This window comes from Balaenoptera acutorostrata, chromosome 4 (genome assembly GCF_949987535.1).
Source record: "Balaenoptera acutorostrata chromosome 4, mBalAcu1.1, whole genome shotgun sequence".
NCBI lineage: Eukaryota > Metazoa > Chordata > Mammalia > Artiodactyla > Balaenopteridae > Balaenoptera > Balaenoptera acutorostrata.
The window spans coordinates 141,042,692-141,063,425 of NC_080067.1; positions in this window are offsets into that span (position 1 = coordinate 141,042,692).

The following is a 20,734-nucleotide window of genomic DNA, read 5'->3' on the forward strand; positions in this document are numbered from 1 at the left end:
ACTCAAAATGTTTTAAAGACCTAAATGTAAGGCCAGACACTATAAAACTCTTAGAGGAAAACATAGGCAGAACACTCTATGACATAAATCACAGCAAGATCCTTTTTGACCCACCTCCTAGAGAAATGGAAATAAAAACAAATATAAACAAATGGGACCTAATGAAACTTAAAAGATTTTGCACAGCAAAGGAAACCATAAACAAGATGAAAAGACAACCCTCAGAATGGGAGAAAATATTTGCAAATGAAGCAACTGACAAAGGATTAGTCTCCAAAATATACAAGCAGCTCATGCAGCTCAATATCAAAAAAACAAACAACCTAATCCAGAAATGGGCAGAAGACCTAAATAGACATTTCTCCAAAGAAGATACACAGATTGCCAACAAACGCATGAAAGGATGCTCAACATCACTAATCATTAGAGAAATGCAAATCAAAACTTCTATGAGGTATCACCTCACACCGGTCAGAATGGCCATCATCAAAAAATCTACAAACAATAAATGCTGGAGAGGGTGTGGAGAAAAAGGAACCCTCTTGAACTCTTGGTGGGAATGTAAATTGATACAGCCACTATGGTGAACAGTTTGGAGGTTCCTTAAAAAACTAAAAATACAACTACCATATGACCCAGCAATCCCACTACTGGGCATATACCCTGAGAAAACCATAATTCAAAAAGAGTCATGTACCACAATGTTCATTGCAGCTCTATTTACAATAGCCAGGACATGGAAGCAACCTAAGTGTCCATCGACAGATGAAAGGATAAAGAAGATGTGGTACATATATACAATGGAATATTACTTAGCCTTCAAAAGAAACGAAATTGAGTTATTTGTAGTGAGATGGATGGAGCTAGATTCTGTCATACAAGTGAAGTAAGTCAGGAAGAGAAAAACAAATACCGTATGCTAACACATATATATGGAATCTAAAAAAAGAAAAAAAAGGTTCTGAAGAACCCAGGGGCAGGACAGGAATAAAGATGCAGATGTAGAGAATGGACTTGAGGACACGGGGAGGGGGAAGTGTAAGCTGGGACGAGGTGAGAGAGTGGCATTGACATATATACACTACCAAATGTAAAATAGATAGCTAGTGGGAAGCAGCATATATACACTACCAAATGTAAAATAGATAGCTAGTGGGAAGCAGCCGCATAGCACAGCGAGATCAGGTGAGTGCTTTGTGATCACCTAGAGGAATGGGATAGGGAGGGTGGGAGGGAGACACAAGAGGGAGGGGATATGGGGATATATGTATACGTATAGCTGATTTACTTTGTTATACAGCAGAAACTAACACAACAGTGTAAAGCAATTATACTCCAATAAAGATGTTTAAAAAAAATTAAAAATATAAAAATTAAAATGAAAGAAAATTACACAAAATAGTAAAAATGCAATAGATAAATTAAAATAGAAAACTAAACAATGTTTAAATAACCTAAAAGAAAGGAAGAAAAAGTGAAATACAGAAACTAAAAATAGACGAAGAGGAAACAAATAATAAAACGGTAGACCTAAATCCTAAATACCAGTAATGACATAAAATGTAAATGAACTGAACACACTAATTAAAAGATGTGTTGTCAGAACAGATTTCAAAAATGACTCAATTATATACTGTTTATTAGAAACTCATTTCAAATATAATGACGTAGGTAGGTTACAAGTAAAAGATGGAAATATATATATTTCACTATTCCAAAGAAATCTGGAGTGGCTAGAGTAATATCGGACAAATCAGATTTCAGAACAAAGATAATTACCAGGGATAAAAAGGGACAATAGATAGTGATAAAGGGGTAAATTCACACAAGAAGTCACACAATCCTAAATGGATACGTACCAAGTAAACGAGCTTGAAAATGTATGAAACAAAAACTAGCCGAGCTGAAACAAGAAACAGACAAATCTACAATAATAATTGGAGACTTCAACATTCGTCTCTCAGTAATCAATGGAACTGGCAGACAGAAAACCAGCAAGTGTATAGTATACAAAACTGAGCAATACTATAAACAACTGGTTCTAATTGACATTTATAGAACACTCCAGCCCAAAACAGCAGAACATACATTCTTCTCAAGTGTACATGGAACCTTTACCAATATAAACCATATCCTGTGTCATAAGATAATTTTTTTAAAAATTTAAAGAGTTGGAATCATACAAAGTATGTTCTCTGACTATAATGGAATTAGACTAGAAATCAATAACAGAATGACTGGGAAAATTCCAAACCCTTGGAAATTAAACAACACACTTCTAAATAATCCATGAGTCAAAGAGGAAGTCTCAGGGAAATTAGAAAAATATTTTGAACTGAATGAATATCAAAATATAACATATCAAAATTTGTAGGATGCAGGAAAAGCAGTGCTTAGAGGGAAATTTATACAATTAAAATGCTCGTATTAGAATAAAGAAAAGTATCAAACCAACAGCCTAAGCTGCTACCTTAAGAAATTAGAAAAAGAAGAGTAAAATAAACTCAAAACAAGCAAAAGGAAGGGAATAATAGAAGTAAGAGTATAAAGCAATGAAACTGAATAAAATTTAAAACACAATAGAGAAAAATCAGTGAAATTAAAACTTGGTTCTTTGAGAAGTTCAATATTATTGATAAATCTATACAGAAACTGCAGAGAAAGAGAGTGCAAAAATTACCAGTATTAGGAATGAAAGAGGAGTTACCACTACAGACCTTGGTCATAAACTTGACAATTTAGATAAAATGGACAAATTCTGCCAAAAACACAAACTACCAAAACTCACTCAAGGTGAAATATAGATCAGTTGAATAGCCCTAAAATTATTTTGAAGACTGAATTTGTAGTTTAAAACCTTCTGTAAAAGAAATCTCTGGACCCAGACGATTTCACTAGCAAATTCTATCAAATATTTAAAGAGGAAATACAATGCATTCTATACGGTCTCTTCTAGAAAATAGAATAGGAGGGAACACTCCGCAACTCATTTTATGAGGCCAGCATTACTTTGATGCCAAAACCAGACAAAGATGGTACAATAAAAGAAAGCATATGGAACTATATCTCTCATGAACACAGATGCAAAAATTCTCAACAAAATATTGGCAAATATCCAGCAGTACATAAGCACATGAAGAGATGCTCAGTATCATTGACCATTAGAGAAATGCAAATTAAACCCTGAAGAGATATAACTACATACCTAGAATGGCAAAATAGAATGGTGAAAATTAAAAACTACAGGCAATACCAAGTGCTCAGGACGATGCAAAGCAATTGGGACTCTCATATATCACCAGTTTGGAAGGCCAAATTGCACAACTACTCTGCGAAACCACTTGGCAGTTTCTTATAAAGCTAAACACACACTTAGCTTATGACCCAACAATCATACTTCTAGGGAATTAACCAAGTGAATGGAAAACGTATGTTCACACAAAAACCTGTACATGAATGTTTATAGCAGCTCTACTCATAATCATAAATACCTAGAAACAATCCAAATGTCTTTCAATGGATAAATGGGTAAATAAACTGTGGTACATCCCTGTGGAATACTACTCAATTTAGCAATAAAAAAGAATGACCTACTGACACACCCAACAACTTGGACGAATCTTGAAGTTGTTATGACGAGTGAAAGAAGCCAATCTCAAAAGTTCTACATACTGCATGATTCCTTTTAAATGAAATTCTATGAAGAATTTTATATGAAAAAATAAAACAATAGTGATGGAGACAAATCAGTGTTTTCCAGCAGTGAGAGGTTAGTGAAGACAATGTTGTAATTTTTTTTCCCATCCAAGTTCATGAACCACTTTGGGAGAGGGTCTGTGGGCTCTAGGTTAAAAACCATTCTGTGCTATATACTGTGTGGAAAAGTGTCTCTTTTTTGTTTATCCTTCTATGCCCTGAGCCTAGTAGAGTGGACTGGCATACAGTAGGCATTCAGTTATTTGGAGAATAAAAGAATAAATGAATGAACAATCTACGAAATGACTTATTAAACATAAAATGATGCATTGAGAGACTCTAAAGACTTTAAGAAAAATGGACACATTTTGTTTAACCCAACATATGCTCACTTTTGATAACTATGCCCTGGACCCTCTCCAATGACTCTCCTGTCTTGTGTTGTGGTACCTGCACTGTTTCTGAGCATCTCCTGCTTCCATCCTGTAGAGGGACCACAGTTAAATATACAAATCCTTTCTCCAGAATTATGCAGCTGTTGTCATCAAAATGGTAAATAACTGTCCAAAAAAGGTACACATGGGAACTTCCCTGGTGGCGCAGTGGTTAAGAATCCGCCTGCCAATGCAGGGGACATGGGTTCGAGCCCTGGTCCAGGAAGATCCCTCATGCCACGGAGCAACTAAGCCCGTGCGCCACAACTACTGAGCCTGCACTCTAGAGCCCACGAGCCACAACTACTGAAGCCCGTGTGCCTAGAGCCCGTGCTCTGCAACAAGAGAAGCCACTGCAATGAGAAGCCCACACACCGCAATGGAGAGTAGCCCCCGCTCGCTGCAACTAGAGAAAGTCCACGCGCAGCAACAAAGACCAAACACCACCAAAAATAAATAAGTAAATAAATTAGTTAATTTTTGAAAAAGTACACATGGGAATTGGTGTTTGAGATTTCTCGTGCCCTGTAGGGCAAGACTTGGTAGGTGCAGTGTTGAGATAATAATGCAAATGGGAATCATTCAGGCTTAACAGGGAGTCTCAGGTGAGGGGCAGAACTGAGCAAGCACACATGGTACTTTGCATGAGGGGTTCCAATGGGAAACTTATGGAGACCTGAAAGCTAAAGTTGGAATTGGAACTGGACAGCCCTTCTGCTCAGCCAGTAGCAGGGGCTGGTAGAGAACTCAATCACCAGAAGGTTCTGGAAAAGTTGCACAGACTGGATGAGTTGCTACACTTCACTGACCCTATCACGTACCAACACTCTCCTTGGTGATCCATAGACCTGAATAAAAGATTGGGAGAGTCTAATACCTCATTTCATTAAGTCAAGTCTAAGATGCCCTTGATTGTAAGCTCTACCATCATTTTATGCACCAATAAGAGAGGAAAAACACTTCCAATAGACTATGACAGGTGCCTTTAACAACAGTCCTGAGAGACATATGAATCAATCACATCAGATTCCTTTGAAATTAATCTTCCTCTTCTGAAGGATTTGGCAATGAAGCAAATATTTTGATAATAGAAAGTAACACAGCTTCCCTGACTTTGTGGGTATCTTCCTTCCTGTGGTTTCTAAGGCACTTGGTTGTTCCTTTACAAGAAAATGTGGACTTGTGATCATTCCTCTATGACAAATACTCACTAATATCACATTGACATCCTACTGCTTGGCTTCTGTGCCTTTCTGAGTACAAAATAGCTTGTCATTTCAATGCTGAATCAGTGAAAATTTTTTTGAGGACATTCTGAATGACAGTTAAGTGCACAAGTTAGCAGATGCACATACCTCAGCTGAAGTGACGACAGTGTAAACGGCTATGACCAAGTGGATGCATACACAAAGGCCACGGCCTCCATGTCATGACCGCCAGGTGGCTGATGGCTTTTGAAAGGCACCATTGACTCAGATGCACCGGATTCCAGAGATGTTAAATTTTGCAAAACTGTATATCTTAGAATCAGTAGAATACAGCAATTCTGTTAGATTCCATGATTTGGGAGAGTTCTGCCCCTAAGACATGATTCTTTTTTTAAAAATTATTTTATTGAAGTACAGTTGATTTACAATGCTGTGTTAATTTCTACTGTACAGCAAAGTGATTCAGTTATATATATATATACATTCTTTTTCATATTCTTTTCCATTATGGTTTATCACAGGATATTGAACATAGTTCCCTGTGCTATACAGTAGGACCTTGTTGTTTATCCATTCCGTATATAATAGTTTGCATCTGCTAATCCCAAACTCCCAATCCATCCCTCCCCCACCCTCCCTCCCCCTTGGCAACCACAAGTTTATTCTCCATGTCTGTGAGATTGTTTCTGTTTTGTAGATAAGTTCATTTGTGTCATATTTTAGATTCCACATATAAGTGAGATCATATGATATTTATCTTTCTCTTTCTGACTGACTTAGTAAGATAATGTCTAGGTCCATTCATATTGCTGCAAATGACATTATTTCATTCTTTTTATGGCTGAGTAATATTCCACTGTGTATGTGTGTATATATATATATATATATATATATATATATATATATATATATACCACATCTTCTTTATCCGTTCATCTGTTGATGGACATTTAGGTTGTTTCCATGTAAGACACATTTCTTGAATGTCCTCTGCCAGGAAATGTTCTAGGGCTACAGTGGAAGACAGGCTAGATGACTCCCTTGACCACAAGGAGCTCACATTAAATAGGGAGAGCAGACAATAAATGAATAAGCAGAAAAATAATCACATTTTTAAAGTGCAACGAAGGAAATAAACGGGGGGGGGGGTGCTGTTGAGATGGAGACTCACGGTGGGGTGTGGGTAGGGTGTAACGTGCATTTGTAATGAGCTCTCTGAGATCTTGCTGAGTTCCAACTAAGTCAACATTTGAATTTTGGTCTCTGAGAGTCATTGATAGCCTGCAGGGTGATCAACTGTTTCGAGGTTTGCCTGGGACTGACTGGTCTCCTGGGATATGGGAATTTCAGTCCTAGAGCGAGCATTCCCAGGCACACTGGCAAGGCTGCTCGCCCGATAGAACCCAATAGGGGTTCTAATTCTGTTTCCTTTTAGCTTAATATTTGCATTACTATTTCCATGTCTAAGTTTGATACTAAACCTACAACTGTGGCTTTTATTTTCTTTCACTTCCATCTCTCCTATTTTCATAGAAAGAGGTTAATTTGACAAACATGACTTAAATCTTAGAGTTACTAAATCCATTCCATTCAGTCACTCAACAACACTGATTAAGTTCCTACTTAAAGCCCTGTAGGGGGCTACAATGATAGGTCAAGGTGGCTGCCAGGGGTGAGAAGACCTGTTCACAAATGGCTGGAGGAAGATAAGGTGGTAGCCTAAGAGAGCATCCACCACAGTCTCCAGAGGTTAAGAGAAGGTGGGTGGCTGGTAAAGCAGAGATGAGGAGGGCAGGGAAAGCTGCTTTCATTTTGTAATTTTATTTTACTTTGGATAAACAATACAAACCAACATCTCTGAAGAAAAGTAATTTTCTTTGCCTTTGAAATGAGTTAATGGCAAAAACAACTCCATTCTTTCATGTTAGGAATCATTTTGGTGTAGCTTTCTGTTTCTCAATTAAAAAGCTAGCTGAACTCTGGATTGCAAATGCTTTCATGATTATTGGAAATATATATATATATATTTTTTTTTTTTTTCTTTATAAAACAATGAAACATATATTCTTGGCTTTCCCTTCCAGCAAGGGGCCCTCACATGGAGAAGTCATTTTCATGTCCATATACAAATGGGGTGATTAGGTTGTCAGCGATATTACAATCCTTATTAGTTTTCACAAACCCTCAGTGAACTTCATGTTTGATCTCTGCCTTCAGTTCAGGGTTGACATGTAATGACTCACACACCTGCTCGAATATTCCAAAACTACTGTATGAGTCCTTTGCTCCCCTCTTAGCCCTCTGCATCTCATTTTCCCATCATAGCTCATAAACATAGTCTTTAACGACTCATTGCATCAAATGCCATGACCAGACTTGGAAGCGTTGTAGTCTGAATGAAGCAATCAAACTCTCCACTTGATCACTCCTGTTTATTGTTATTTTTTTAAAGATGAAAGTTGTCAGATAGAAATGGGGGTGTTAATTCCTTATCCTATTCTAAAACTTTTGCTCAGATATGCCAAGAAAAGAGAATGTAAGTGTGAGAGTGTGTGTGTGTGCTTGAAGCAATAGCTTAGAGGAGACCAAAACACCTTAAAGTAAAATTTGGAATCAACATTTAAATTAGGTATGCTTTACAGGCTGATGTTATTTGAAATCTGAAAGCTGATGTCAAAAATAGATTTCCCTTTCTTTCCAGAGTGTGGCAAAAAATAACCACATGCCTTCTTGGACTCCTGACTCTCACCCCAAAGGGTTTTCTTGTATAGGAACCAACAATTCCTTGGATGGAAACACTGGATAGGCTAGTCATTATTTTGAGATTCAGAAGATTGCAGATTCTTGGCAGACCTCGGTTGTTTTTCTAGTAGTAGGCAAGTGGTTGGACAAAAAGCAAGAAACGGATCCATGCTGCTGGCTTTGGGTTCTTTGAACAAATGAGACAGGTAAGTAGCTGCCTTGCTCATCCCCCCTCTTTGTTTGGAGAGGAAAGGTCGTGGTGGCTCCGATCCTGCCGTGGGATTTTGGTTTCCTGGAAACAATGGGTCCCTTCCCCTTTGCCTTTGGGGTTACCGGCCACTTGAGGAAGACCTAAGCGATGTCTGCCTTTGCCAGCACAGCTCATGGAGGGGTTAGAAATAGTAGGATTGCTTGTGGAGGGAGAACAATCACTCCATTGTCAGATTTTTTTTTTTTTTTCCTCACTCTTCATCCAAAAGCTGGATTGCTTGTAGCGCAGTTGGAGATACTGTGTTGAGAAGCCTTTGCTCATGGCAACGTTTCCTCTCTTCGTTTTCTGCTGCTTCTTGCATTGGAAAATTCCATGCTTTAACACTGGGATTATATGTCACCATTGCTGAAATCATAGACAGAGTCCACTTAATTGGCTGCAAGCACGAGAGATAGCCAGAGAGAATGGGAGACGTAGAGCGTTCCCTTGTATAAAGAGAGGATTGAACGAGGTCAGTGAACCAAAGAACCAGCAGGTCACAAACCCTCAGGGGGTCATGAAAATCTTCCCGGGTTTCCTGTCTTTAGAAGCAAAAATGATGCCTGTTAAAATTTTTTTAAAAAGAAAACGTATTTAAGGTTGCCCATAATCGAGGTGGGTGAGGTATTTGAGGGCCCATTATTCTAATACTTTGTATATTTTTGAAAATTTCAGTGAGAGGAAGTTTTTAGAAAGTATGTAAATACTTCTATTTTTCATCTCAGAACGATCTCAGAGCCCGCGGGTGGGTATCAGGTACACATGCGCGGCAGGGAGGGGGGCTCGACTGAGCATGCTCCGGAGTGGCCTCGGCCGATTTCACGGGGGGCTGAATCCCCCGCTCCCACCCCAAGGCTTCTAACGGAGGTATTGATACGGTTTCCAATGGCCTTTATTCTTCGCCATGTGTTCTTTGGTCCATATCCTGAATGGATCCTTTGTTAAAGACTAGAAGCATTAGCAACACAGATGCTGAGATTCATGTTAATAATTCAGTAAATTGCCTGACGATAATGTTCACTTTATCTAAAGATGGTCTTTTTTTGCGTCAAAATCTGTCCCTCTGAAGAGGCCCCTGGACCTCAGCAACAGTGTTACAGAAAGAAAAGACAGTGACAATTATGTCTAAATTTGGTTTTCACTTAATCAAGAACAAACTACCATACAGAAGTGATTATAAATAGCAACTAGTTGATTTTTTAAGCACAAAATATAAGAATTTCAGACATGAGGTCATGAAAGCAAGTTTTGATGCTCCAAACCTATATGTTAATGTTAGTGCCAAACAGCTAACACAAAGTAACTCTTTTATTGACTTCCTCCTTGTATCTGATGGCCTCGATGGTGGTGATCATAAAACGTACTGTTTAGTCAGTGTTTCCTAGTGACACTGGGTGCAGAAATGGTACAAGTTTGCGCTAGAAATAGGGCATGTAGGCACGCTGGAAGGTTTCTGGGTTTTAGACACACTCCTGAAATCCAGTGTTAATCCTCACACTTAATTAAATGTTTAAATATGCTGAATATTAAAGATTATACTAATAGGAGATTTATAATGTATGTGGATAAAATATAAACATTTTTTGTTTACTCCTAGTTTCTTCTTTTCGATAGTACACCATCTTGGACATCTTCTGTGCGTGTCTCTCACCTTCTGGCCCACCTTTGATGCCACCTGTTGCTGGGGAACCAGCTTTGTGCAGGTGTAACCAGTCTGTGCCTTGTTTCAGCTGCACCCTGTGTTTCCCTTTCAGCCCTGGCCTTCTCTGGGACGGTATCCTGATACACATGTGTGTGCAACCTGGAAGTTGTGAGGGTGTCAGCACTTCATGTGACAATGCTCCGAAAGGGAATAGGAGTCTATGGGTTAATGCTTCTCTTTTTCTTCCATCAGGCTGAAAATTCTGATGTGCATTCTACACAGCTTCTCAGAGGGTCCTCGCCAGAGATGTGATAGATCACATGACCACCTTATCTCCCCCCTTCCCCCCCTTCACTCCCTCCTGCCCTTGACTCCTGTCTGCTGGGATCACTCTCCAAAATAACCTTCCTTTACAAAAGCTCTGCTTTCTGTAGGGAACCCAGGGTACAGTAAGATGCTAGGCTACACTAGAATGAAGACAGAAGACGAATTGCTAAGGGATTGGTTGGGTTCTCTATGTCTGTGAATGGGGTTCAAAGAGAAATCTGGGAAACCCTGGACCAGATGGCCATTGGAATCATGGCATGTAAAATAAGAATTGTCAGGTCCCCATCCAGCTCTAACAGGTTCATGAGTGCCTGAGTCTTCCACGAAGAACAGTAGGAGAAGATCCCCAAGCCTTGTCAAGCCTGTTGAACAGCTGTGAGTATGTGTGACATCGAGGAGAGGCAGAGAACAAAACCAAACAGAGCAGAAACATTCAGAAATCCCACTACCCTGGGAGACTTCTGCACTATTACTAGATCTAATTATACAACTGCAAGTGATGCTGGCCTATTAGAAGGAAATTGTTGATCTCACTCTAGGCATGGTCTCTGTCTACAAGTAAAAGTGGAGGAGACCCAGTCAGGGAGGGCTTCTTTGCTTCTGTCGTGATCCATTCCAGGGAAGCGTGGCCTTTGCATCAGCCAGGTTGTTGGCTGGACACTCGGGATTCTGAAAATCTAGTTACCTCCCTGTACCTGTATGATCTAATACAGTACTTCTGACCCCTGGATGAGACGGTCTTTTTCTGAAGGCACATTTCCACATGAGGGAGGTTAAAAATTCCACTTCTTGGATCCCACCCCAGATCTTCAGCAATCTGTTCTGATAAGCCTTCCAAGTGATTCTGATGCCGGCTCAAGTTTGAAAACCATGGCCCCGGGTCTTTCCCTTCACACCCTGGCTTTCGAGCTTTGGTGGTCTTCAATATTGATTTCACACTCCTTCCCAGAGAATGGGCTTAGGGAACAAAAGATTACTTGATTAGCCAAGAGATCAGAAAGGGGCTAGGACTGTGTAGGCAGCTACCCAACTTGCAGATTATGTTCTGGACTTTGGAAGTCAGCTGCTTGGAATATGAGCTGTCTTCCTGGGAGTGATAGATATATTCCCATGCCAACGTATTTAATCCTGAATCCAGCTGAAATATTGCTGCATCACAATGAAATAGGGCAGATCGCGATGTACCTGTAGAATTAGAAACCAATCAAAACAGAATAAGGCAATAAATGAAACAGGGATAGTATTTTCTTTATGCTAATATTGGTGGTGGAAGGAAAGGTTGATTTGGAGGCGGATGAAGAGGTAAATGGGGATTTGTCAAGATTATGACGGAGTGGCTGGCCTTTCTCTTTAGAATGTCATGAGACTAATTCCTTTCGTTAGATTTGCCTTAAACGTGGTTCTGGACTGTTAATTTATCTTTTTCTGAAGTCAAATTTCTCACTAGGAGGGAGATAAAGAATGCCGAGACAAGTTGGCAAGAGTTGAAAAGGAGAGGGGAAAGAGAAGGGAATCAAAGAGAATGTGGGCTTGTTTTTTATTAACACGAGCGTCAACGGAGACAAAATTAACTTGTGAGCAGTGAGAGATGGATGGGCAGAGAGAAGACAGAAAGCAGACAAACTGACCACACAGTTTGGGAGCTCCTGTTCTGGAAGTGTTCCCTCCCGTCATATTGTCCTTAGAATTGGCCCTTAATAGTTACATTTCATGTCATCTTGTTCCCTCTCTAGCCACAGATGGGCGGCTGACCAGAGGCCTTGACAATGACTACTGATATGGTGCAAGAAGATGAGCTGGACCAATCCGGTGTCCCCCTTTTTCCTTCTGGGCATTCGAACTCAGAAATAGCCAGAATGTTTGTCCAATCCTTGATGGAAAGAAGTACATGGCTGGCTGTGAGCACTTTACATGTTCTCAAATCAAATGCGTCTAGCTAGGTTTCCTGTGGTGGCTAAAATACTTTCTTTGGGGGTTCACTGTGCATTTATTAACCATTCTATTTTTGTACCATACAAATTATCCTTGCTGATGGTTGAATGGCTGGATTTGGGGAAGGGTGGTAGCCCTAATAGAATTAATTAATTGAATAATATTGCCTGACAAATGGCTCTGTATACCAAAGAGGGATTGAGACTTAATTACTGATGTCATTTATCTCTCTATTTGCACCCCAACAATAAGTGACTCGTTTCTCATTAACGTTGGGTCATCTTCCAAAAGGAAGAAAAAAGGCCAAAATATCAGGGAGGGAAAAAAAAATTCGATGTCTTTGTTCCCCACCTCATTATCCTGATAACTCATAACAGACTCTGTTAATTAAATGGGCAGCTTTAACTGGCTGACTCCTGTCCAGCAATTACCTCAGAGAGAAGCACCACTGGGGGCATTTCCTTCCCTTGGGAGGATATGAAAGGAAGTCTGTAACAGAGGAAGGGATCGTTTCCCTGGCCATGCTGGGGGGATCACAGTTGTCAAGGCGAATTTCTGGACTGAAGGGCTGGAGCTGTTTCAGGGGTGTCCCATTATGGTGACGGCGGGGTGTCTGACGCTGCCCTCCTAATCTAAGGCTTAGGTCGTTGTGCCCGGTGCCTCCAATCCCCCCGGGAAGATTAGAGCCTAATTAAACAGGGGAACAGGTGTAAGAGGGCCTGATTTAATCTGGCCAAATTAATTGCTGAGATTGGGCTTGCATTTGGTAACTGGAAACAGTGAATTAACTACAGCTGGAATACAGCTAATCCCTCAGTATTGCTGTGTCTGTGTGTAAAACAGACTGGACTTGCTGGAAACACAAACAAAGAGGGATTTGAAGGAAAGGTACAATGCATCCTTGCCTGGGAAAGGCTGGATAATGAGCCTCGCCACAGACGGTGGCCGTAAGTCTCAGACTGCGTGCCTAGGACAGTCCTGGTTTATGCCTGTTGTCCCTGCAAAATTATTAATGGTGCCCCCCTTTCATTCTTATAAAACAATCCCAGTTTGGACTATAAATAAATAGTTACCGTACTTCAATGTCAGTTTTAAGCTGCCTTTTATTTCTCTACCCAAAGAGTTATGTTATAAGTTGAATTGTGTTCCCCCAAAAGATGTTGAAGTCCTAACCCTTGTACCTGTGAAAGTGACCTTACTGGGAAATTAGGGTCTTTGTAGATGACCAGCTTAAGATGAGGTCATCTGGGTGGACCCACATCCAATATGACTGGTGTCCTTATAAAAAGGGGAAATTGGGACAGAGACAGACGTGCACACTGGGAGAATGCCATGTGATGATAGAGGCAGAGATTGGGGTGATCTTCTACAAGCAAGGGGTGCCAAAGATGGCCGGCAAACCACCAGAAGCTAAGGGAGAGGCCTGGGGCAGCACCTTCCTGTGGTCCTCAGAAGGAACCAACCCTGGGGACACCTTGATCTTGGACTTCCGGCCTCCAGAACTGTGAGCCAATCCATTTCTGCTGTTCTAAGCCATCCATCTGCGGTATGTTGTTATGGCAGCTCTTGCAAATGAATTCAAGTGGGTACTGGTTTCAAAGCATCTGAAAACCCTCTCATTGTTCTTAGTGTTTACAGTTCATAGACATGAGCTGTCTTGGTGGCAAAGGCTGGATGCAGCTCTAGGCTGAGAAGTTGGTCAGTGAACAAGCACCGATGTCTCAGGGCGAGGTGCTGGGGAGACGGTGAGGGAGACAGACCTGGTTCCTGGCCTCTGGGAGCCAGCAGTCTGGTGGGAAGGGAGGCAGCGCGGATGACCTTGTACTTGATTAGTTAACTATGAATATCTATCGAGTGTGCAGAGGTGGGGAGGAGGCACATACCTGGGGGAGGCACCCCAACCTGGGCTGGAAAGAAAAAGGGTCCCTGAGAAAGGGACATCTGATCTGACCTGCGAAGCAAGGTTACTTGGATAAAAAAATGGGGGGAGGGGAGCACACGTGAAGGCTCTTGGGCAAGAGGGAGCAAGAAGCGTACCCCGCATGTCCAGAGAAATCCAACAGCAGGAGCAGAGAGAGGACCCGGGGGAGGGCTAAGCTGTTCTTCATCTCAGCGTTCACCACCTCATCCATCACAGATTTAAGGCACACTTACCTGTACCAGACCCCGAGCTAGGGGCTGGGGGGTTCCAATGGCAGAGCCCAACATGTGAACGGCCAACCAAGCAGTGGACGGCCCATGGCTGGGGAAAGAGGTGGGAACAGCTGGAGAGAACAAAGCCATGACTTCTGTCAGGAGAGCTCAGAGCAGTGGAGGAGGCTGCCTCTGAGATGAATCTTCAGGAAAAGCCTCATGCAGTGGCTAGAAGCAGAGATGGGAGAAACCGAAAATGTTAATCCCGGGTTCAGAAGAGGAGGACCCTTTGGTCCTGGATCTCTCTGGCCAGTAGTTTTCAGGTGACTGAACTTGGAGAGGTCACATGTCATGTCCAGAAACACTAATTCTTTCTAAGTGTAGAATTTGGGTCGCTGCTTGTCTAGGTTACATTCAGGGACATGGCAGGACATTTCAGAACATTCCACAGAACACCTTTGCGATGGTTCCTTGTCCCTGAGGCCTCATGCCCCACATCCTTGGACCTGGATTCCCAGGACGTATGATGGACGCCATCTTGAATTTATGTTTTTGTCCCCTTGGCCAGAGTCTGAGGAAATAATTGAATCTATAGACTCAATCCACACTGTGCCTGTATGTTTGAACTCTTAGCTTCGGCAGTTCTAGTGCAGCCCAATCAAAAGGGGTCATTGAGAGTGCCATTTTCAAGGTGGATTTCTAGATTGGATATTAAAGGCACTGTTTGTCTTCTCTAGTTGACTCCAATTATCTGTTTCTGGTGGGCCCAGGACAAAAAGTTTTGGTAAGGCAGAACTGGGCTCCAATTTTGTAGGCATGGCATTTATTATGTAAGCATACAGGTCTGCATTTCAAAATGAAAAAAACAATAATAATTAAAGTTTCTCTAGGCTTCTCGTGTCCAAACCACTCTTGCAAAACCACCTTTGGATGAGCTTTAAGTGTCAAAAATCAGAAACATGTGGATTTCATTTCCTTTGAAATACACCAGGGGGACAAGGGGTGGTGGAGCTTGGCAGCCAGCTTCTTAGGGTTTGCCAAACCCCAAACATCTCACACTCTGTGAGAGCCGTCCTGCTGGCCCCCAGCAGTCTCATCTGGCCGCTCCAGCCACTGCATTTCTTGCTGTACCATCTAGGTTTTCTCTAACCATTAGGCCGTTCTCTTGGTCCATTTTAGCTGCCAGAAGGATGCTGTTAACACCACCCACATGCTTAACAGGACTTTGGAAGAGGGACCAATCCTGCAATGAGGTGTCAGGTTGGCTCCGGTCTTATCTGTACCAACAGGCCATCTTTGCAGCCATTACTGTGATTTTAAACTCCAGACCAACTGTGAGAGAGGTTTTCCAGCTTGGTTTCTGGATGGGAAAATATTTTGCTTTTATGGAGGATGATGGTATCAGGTCCCAAATGTATTAGGTTTCCCTGTCATCCAATACTTACATATATCATGTAAAACATGTACATACTCTGCAAAGACCACAGCCATCCTAACATTAGGCTCCATGGTAAATATGAGCCCACAAGCCTCCTGGGGGAATAAAGAATTTTCCCTTCAGGGAGAGGAGCCCCACAGTCCAGTAGGTCTGATGTCTCCCTGAAACCCCCAGATCCTGGCCTACTAATTTAACAGTGAAGATATGCTGACAAGGCCTGTGTTATTCTTCTTTCTTGATATTAATGCGTCTCTTTTTCCTCCTATATGTTCTATGTCCAACAGTCTCTTTTGCCTAAAATAATAATAAACATTAAACGTAAAAGACAAATCGAACCTTTAAAAAGTACCTTTTTGCATCCAAAACAACTAATGCGTTGGTGCCTGCTATGTGTCATGTACGTACATATGCTGACTCTTTCGTTACCCCCAACTTCCCAGAGAGGCATTGGAGGCAACCCCGGAGAGACTCGAGTAACCTACAAATCACACAGCCAGCAAGTAACAAAGCTAGAGCTTGGCCTTGGGCTGTTGGGCTCCAGAAACGGGCATTCTTTCAGTACTCATGCTGCCTTTTACTCCATTGTGATGGTTCATTTTATGCATCAACCTGACTGGCCCACAGGGTACCCAGACATTTGGTCAAACACTATTCTGAGTGTTTCTGAGAGGGAGTTTTTGCATGAAATCAACATTTAAATCGGTAGATTGGGCAAGAAGATTGCCCTCGCCGGTAGGAATGGGCCTCATCCGATCAGTTGAAGGCCTGAATAGAGCAAAGAAGCTGATCCTGCTCTGAGTAAGAGAGAACTCCTCCTGCCCGACTGCTTGAGCTGGAACATCAGCTCTGTCCTGCCTTTGGACTTGAACTGAAACATCAACTCTTCCTGGGTATTGACCCTACCGGCCTTTAGGCTGGAACTTCACCACTGGCTCTCCTGGTTCTCAGGCCTTTGGACTTACACTAGAGCTACACCATGGGTATTCTTGGGTCTCCAGCTTGCCAACTCAGCCTGCAGGTCTTGGGACTTGTCAGCCTCTATAATCACAGGAGTCAATTCCTTATAATAAATCTCTCTCTCCATCTCCATCTCTATCTCTATATCATCTTGGTTCTATTTTTCTGGAGGACCCGAATCTACTCATTTCTTATTTGATCTACCAAACAATCCTGTGAGGTGCGTGGGTCAGGTACTGTCACCTGGAAAGTGAACATGAGTGCATGCAGGTTCACACGTACACGCACACACACGTACGCAACACACTTCACACGTACTTTGGGACACAGATCAGAATCCAGGTCTGCTCATGCCTTTTCAGTGCTTCATCCCCAAGGCATCCACCTAGCAGCCATGGATGGCAAAGCTGGGTCACTTAGAGTCATTTTATCTCCAGACTTGTGACATCAAGTCCTCTTTTATTCAGAAAGATCTGCCGCTGAGTACTAGCCTTACAAAGGAGCCACTGCAACTTTTTTGTTCTTCAAATTCCACATTGTAAATTCCAGCTACAGAAAACAGTGCAACAGGTGAGGAATCACACTTCCCAACTTCCCACCTGGACACACACAGTAAATACAGGGAAAGGATGCTGGAGAATAAAATTACTCTCTGAAAAACTGAGTCCCAAGTGGGACATGGATATCTGACTAGTAGAATTTCTGTGTAGGCGAGGACAAACTCTCATTGTCTTTGTTAGTGGATGTAATCTCCAAGGCCATTCAATGTATCATAGCCTTGATACCACTGGCACTTAGTGAGTACTCCGTCCGTTCTCTCTCAAGGCTTTCTGTTTTATCAAGCCACCCCTGTCTCAGAGTGAAGGAGAACTCAGGTTCTGCCCCCGCCCCCTCTTGCCTTTACAATGTCCATGCTGGCAGTTGAGCTGTTAAACTTAGAAGATGTATCCTGACTGTTCACTGAAGGGAAGATTGGTGAAGGAGTGTTGTTTAAACATCTTCAACTGCTCTTATCAAGTGGTCAAAAGTTCAGGAGGCGGCAGCTGTGGCCTCTGACTGCTGTTTCTGAGCAGCAGAGGGGAATTCTGTTCTGGGCTTCAGCAGCCACAAGATCCCCGCACAATCCTCTGACCCTCCCCCTTTCTCCAGCCTCCCATCGCAAGCATGTTTGTGTTGACACTTCTGCAGGAAATGGATGGGGGAATGGTGCACCCCCGTGAGGCGTGCAACTCCCCTCACACACCTACCTCTTGTTCTGCAGGAGCCGAGAGGCTGGTGGCAGAGAAGGATGGCTGGGAAGGAAGGGCTGGGACAGATACTGCAAAGATGGGAGAACAGGTGGGACCCGGTGCCTGCAAGCAGGAGCTTTGGGGTGAATTCATGACGTCTGGCAAGTTCGCACCTGTGGACAATGAATGCAGGAATCCCTGGACTGAATAAGTGGATGGGATTCAGTCTGGCCAAGAGGACGGAAGAAAGTTCTCATCCTTTGAAAACCTCTGTCTCTCCCAACCCCTTAGTCCTAGAACAGTATCATTTTCAAAAGGTCTGGTTTGGGCTTTATACCGGGAACTAGTTGCTGTGAGCAGCAAAGAAGAGCATTTTCCATTTAGAAAATGAGCCTCAAACTCTAGTTCTGCCTGAAGCCCAAAGCTCCTGACTCCCACCAGCTTCCCTCTAATGAATAATGGGTAGTTTTTCATACTTTGAAAATCGCTGCTATTTTCTCTGCCAGTTTAGTAAGCTCTCGTAAGGGGGGTTGAACAAGAATTGCTGTCTCATGGAAGTGGTTTTATTTCCATGATACCCACATACAAGCTTGTTTAGAGTGACTCAAATGTGCTGGACAATGTACTCTGAATCGAGGGGGAAATGGAGACCACTGAAACATTTGCTTCGAGGGAAGAAACCAAGCAAAGAGATCTATTCATTCACATTGACCTTGGAGATAGATATCAAGTAATGCTGTTGTTCCGCCCTGATTATTTGCTGCGGGGCAAGCAGGGCTCCTGTTCCATGTGTTGTAGCTGTGATCCTCTCCCATGGGGAGCCTCAATGTCAGATGCTGTTCCCAAGCCGGCCGGGATGGTCCTGGCACTGCCTGGTCACATTCCATGTCGGCAGAGTTGTCCTTCAAGCCAGCCAGCCCTGGTGTCATGGGTAACAGCACAGAATAACATGTACCTGGCTGTATAAAACTGGTGGCTTTCTACCTGGTTCCCTTCTGGAATATTTGCAGCCTGCAAAGGGGTCTGATTGCCCTCTAGATGAACCTAGGTAGCCTATAAAAATATTGATTCAAATTGAAATCACCTAAAAGAAAATTCAGATGCCTAGCCCCACCTCAGATCAACGGAATAGAATCACCTGGGAATGGGGCCTGGGCATGAGCATTTCAAAAATCTTCTCAGGTGGAGGCTTGTAAGGTGCCAGGGCCAAGAACTCCTGAGCTTGAGACGTGGAAGCTGTCTCTCGGCTGTGTTTCCTGGGATCCTGGGTCTCTTGTCTCTGCAGGTGGTGCTGTGATATTCGTCGGTGTGGCATAAGGGCCACTAAAGCATGGTCATGTCCCTGGGATGGGGCTTCACTGTTTTCAGGTCCTGTTAGGGAAACAGGCATTGTGAGGGCTAAGCCCACCTGGCAGGGGACACACACACACACACACACACACACACACACACACACACACTCTTCCCAGGTTGAAAGGTCCCGCATTGGTCACCTGGCTGGAAATGCAGGTTATCCAGTAACCATGGGAACTGCACTCTTGTGACCTCAACCTGTAATCTAGGGAATGTTTCTCACCCATATTCTGGTTTCTCATTCATGAAAAGGGTACCTAAGTACTATGCAAACTCAAAGCATACATAGAAAGCTCGTGTGGCTATCTTAGGATCCAGCAAAGTAGGCTTCAGGATAAGGAGTATAGACAGAGGTAAGGCCCCAGAAGCTCCCTTCCCATCCCCCTTCACCCACCCCACCCAACCCTCACTGCTTTGGCACTGGGTCCTTCAGACCCTGCGGTTCAGCTGCATCCACAGGGACAGGGATCTGGGTAAGGGTGCCTGGGGCCACCCCTCTGACCGCCCCCCCCCAGGACCTCTGATGTGTCATCGCCTCCCCAGACCCCTCAGCTCCTGCTTGCACGGCCCCGCTGCTCTGGATTCCTTCTGCTTTTTCTCCCTCCTCTCATCCTCCAGACCCTTGGCATCATCTCATCCAGGGGTTTAGCTTTTACAAAAGCAGGGAAGAATCTTTTCAGCTGGCCCATATCCCCGAAGCCAGGAAGCGTGAAGCTTGGCTACCAGCTGGAAATGGGTGTGGGTGGGGAAGAAGGGAACCAGGCTCAAATTCGTATTTTAACAGCCGATCCTGCCGTAATGTCGTGCCACTATCCCCAGGTGCCCACCAGCGGCTCGCAGGGTTTCTGCTCTGGGCTGTTCCAGTCTCTGGGTCTCTGTTTGTTTGGACAAGAACTGCAGAGGTGATTGAGTGTCTTATCCGCCCTGCCCCCTCCCACCCTGCCCCCAGCCCCCAGCCCACTCAGACTTTAACCTGTTTAAGGCAGCCCTCACTTTTCCCAGGACCTCCCAGCTCACTCAGAAACCTCCTGTTGAATTGAGCAGAACTGAGTTATTCCCTCTGCAGCAGTGTATGGGTGTAGATTTGACTTGGGGACCAAATCCCCACTGGAGATGTTTGGTCCTGACCCTTCTCTGCTAAGGGAAGGGAGCTGTTCTTACTCAAGAATACAGATGTATTCTGTCTTATGATGAAATTGCAATCCTGGGGCGACTAGGAACTCACTACTCAAAGTGAATTCTGTGGACCAACAACACTGCATCATCTGAGAGCTTCTTAGTGATGCAGATTCTCAGCTGACCCCAATCCTGTCTCATAAGAACCTGCAATTTTAATAAGATCCCGGGTAATTTGTACACACGTTAAAATGTAAGAAGCACTGCTCCAGAGCAT